Source organism: Varroa destructor, unplaced genomic scaffold (genome assembly GCF_002443255.2).
Source record: "Varroa destructor unplaced genomic scaffold, Vdes_3.0 BEIS01000005.1, whole genome shotgun sequence".
NCBI lineage: Eukaryota > Metazoa > Arthropoda > Arachnida > Mesostigmata > Varroidae > Varroa > Varroa destructor.
The window spans coordinates 775,968-779,448 of record NW_019211458.1 but is presented as its reverse complement, the minus strand read 5'-3'; the positions used below and the strand labels follow the sequence as shown (position 1 = coordinate 779,448).

General features: G+C 45.9%; 1 protein-coding gene and 1 long non-coding RNA gene across 4 annotated transcripts in view; both read right to left on the bottom strand.

The window, feature by feature from the left end:
* The window catches only part of LOC111251640 (uncharacterized), a 327,887-nt gene that overhangs the window by 264,229 nt on the left and 60,177 nt on the right, over positions 1-3,481 (bottom strand). The window lies entirely within an intron of this gene.
* Positions 1-3,481, bottom strand: part of LOC147755153 (uncharacterized) — a 48,242-nt gene that overhangs the window by 1,684 nt on the left and 43,077 nt on the right. The window lies entirely within an intron of this gene.

The following is a 3,481-nucleotide window of genomic DNA, read 5'->3' as shown; positions in this document are numbered from 1 at the left end:
ATATATAAGCTAAAGCTTATATGCGTTTGTTATAAGTCAGCGACAATGGATCCGATTATGTTCGTGGAAAGGAATATCTTTATTTTTTAGTCGAACAATGCTATAATTCAGTAATAATAGTTGTTGCAATTATTATTCTCAATTTATTATGAGATAAAAGTCAAAATTAAATTAACACAAAACCTTCGCAGGGGGTTTTGAATGTACTCCGTTTCACGCACCGGAGTACCTTTCTAACTCCGTTTTTAGACACATATTTTGTAATAACCTTTTTATAATTGTTTGACTTTTTTCTTTACTAGCCAGGTATTCTGGTTAGGTCTACAACATCATTTTTTTTTATCTTGTCGTTGTTTACTAATCATAGTAATAAAAGTAATAATAATAGTAATAATTCCGAATTCAAATCTAATTTGAATCCCATCAACCAATTGAAAGGTCTTTTTTTGTCGCCTCATCCGTTCTGTTCAGTCGTTTTTGCCACCCTTTTGCCCCTCCCCTTCGATTGCCTTCTTGCGCTTCGTCATTTCACTTCCGATCTACCTATCTGTCTCACTCGCTTCTGCTAATTGGCTTTGTGGTGGGTGGCTGTCTTTCTGTCGAATGTGCCTGTGAACATCTGCCTGGTTTGTTAATTCCTCACGGACGCCTTTCCAACCAAACCTGCTCCGTTCCGTAATGGTCTCTTTCCTGTCGAGGGTTACCCTAAACCTTTCCCTTGTCCTTCTTTAATCTCCTGCCCAACACCAATCGCAGACTCTGCCTTCTGCGGTAACCCTAAGTTAGCTTGTCCAGGACACAACTAAAATCCTGTTCTCTACAAGCTTCCTTCTTCCACTGCAAAAATACACTGTGTTCAAGCGTACTCATCTAGACACGAATCAATTTCCTGCGCTCGACCTCAGTAACGTTAGAATGGTCGAGGGACCCTGAGTCGCTGGAAGTGATGAACAGATAGACAGGCATCCGAACCACGACAGGATATCGGTCGACCACGCCGGTGAGGGGCCCTGTCCGAGATGGGGGCATCAGACAATTAGGGGGAGAATAAGAGATGGGGTCCGCTCAAAAGGCAAAGCAGAGAAAAATGAGACCGGGAGGGTCACTGGCTGCCGACGATCCATGTTGAACGGTTAGTTCGCAGCAGTAGTAGTGGCGACGAGAGCAGTTGGGGCGCTATGGCATCCTGCCGTTGAAATCTCCGCTGCTGGCAAGATTCTATTGCTACCGACGGCCCCGCAACGGCGGGAAAGGAGGAAAGCGTATCCGCTTCGAGAACCACAAGCACCCGTTGCCCCGGCCACCGAATCTGCTGCGAGATATACGTTAGTGCAACGTACAGCCCACTCTACTATTTCCAGTTTTACCCTACTCTGTATTTCTGCCTGCCCTTGCCCCTGTTTTTCTGCACCATCTCCGCCCTCAGATGCCTTTCAGATGCCCTTTGCAGTGAGAACGATGATTCTACATGCGTCGACGACGCTTTCATTAGCACTCCTGATGCCGCCGGATCGCGAGCTGCGTCGACAGAAGCCGACTACACCCCACAGTGAGCAACGCTGATCATCATCCATCCCCGAAGCCACTATCACCACCGCCTAGAGCTAGTCGGTCTCTCCTCACAGCCGCCTTGCAGAAAATACAGAAGCATGATCCAGAAGGAACAGTAAAGCTGAAGTCATTGAGACGTATATATATTCGTCTTTTGTCCAGAGCGCAGTCTAAATATTAGTAGCAACAACGTTCCATAGGTGCTGGAGCTACGTTGATCCGTTGCTTCTTGTTCGACATGCTTGAGCATTTCGTGATAACAAACGAGGCTTGCGCTATAGAGTCGGAGCTATGTCGATTAAGGGAATAGAGATGTTCAATGTTTAACCGCTTGCTGCCTAAAAGATTTCTAATACACAGTTAAACATAACCATCCGTTATTATGGCTACGCATATTCCGTAAAATACAGTTAGATATAATGGGTAGATCGCAAAGGCGGTCGATGCTGCTGTGATCGTGGTCAGTCAGCGGTTAGCGAAAGCGAATAGAAGTGAAAGCGTCATTTTGTGTCGGGAACAGCCAGCGGCAACAGCACCATAGCTACCGCTCATCGTAGAAACTACAATAGAAATACCAATGATAGTATTATCTTTATGGTAGGTCTTGTGGGTCTTTTGATTTCTAACGCCATACATACATACAAAACCGTTTAAGCAATGGGATTTTCTGTTTTTTGGCGCTGCTGGCGAGTGGATCGAGCTAGTTGATGCCAATTATCAGAATCACAAATCCTCCCCAGCCCTCGCTCTTTTTCGATAGCCACAGTTCCTGCTGCTACCTTTTCTCGGCGCATAAAAAACTACCAATGGACTCGCACGATAGGACACTACCAACTGCGAGTATATACTGTTGCATCCGTACACAAATATATGAATATATCAAATCCATATAATAGAAGGCAAAAGTCGGGCTTGTGCTGGCCTATTTGCGCAGAGTATAAAAAAAAAGTCGGCATAATCAAATTAAGTATCCGAACGGCGGCCATACCAAGCGACCAGTGAAAAACCGAAGAAAACTCCTAAATAGTTGTGGTATTTGTTACTTCTTGAAGCTGCTCCAGGGGCGCGCCCGCTCACCCACGTTCATCAACCAAAAGACCGACCGGCGAGGAGCTGTTTCGAAAAGCTCTCAGCGGGAAGGTGGGGAGGTAAACAAACTTGATTCACCATCCAAAGTGTTGTTATGTGCCCTTAATCTTATTCTTTTTTGAAAACGATATGCCGAACCTTGCGGAAGGATTGATCGGGTAGCAGGTCGCCGGGTAGACAAACCGACGGAAAGTTGAGTGCTGCTGCTACTACTACTACTACTAAACGGGGAAAATGCTGACTAACTGCTTGTCCATCTCGAAAAACCTACCGCTGCCGTCAACTACGGCTGTAGATGTGGTAGTAGATGAGAACGGCACCCGGAAACTAGTCTAATTCTCTAGACGCGCGGCAGTAAAAGTATGCGCGTCCACTTACTCCAGAAACGAGAGAAGATGGCAAACACATCCTGGAGGAGCCGCATACTGCCTGCGTAGCGCATCTACAAAAAGTGCATGCAGCATAAGGAATTGCAGGAAGTTGTCCAACGAACAAATCGACCAGTTTGCGTCGGCTTACCTTGAGGGCAGCCCCTACATCACCGGGAAACACGCCACACGGCTGGCGAGGTAGTTGCACTTACGCTCGGGGCCAGAACCATTTCTGAATAGTAGTGCTAGTTCTCGCTAAGAAGAGGCAACAGATATACATATAAATACACACTCCCGTACACAGACAGCCGTCCATTAGTTTGTTAAGCCATATACGTACGAGATAGTGGTTAGGCAGCTATGTAATTGGTGGTTATGCTGCCAGCTATGGCGGCGTGGCTATGCTACTATGCATGGTCGGCGCAGTCTTTTTGCTCTGTTGATTCTGTATATATATATATATATATGTA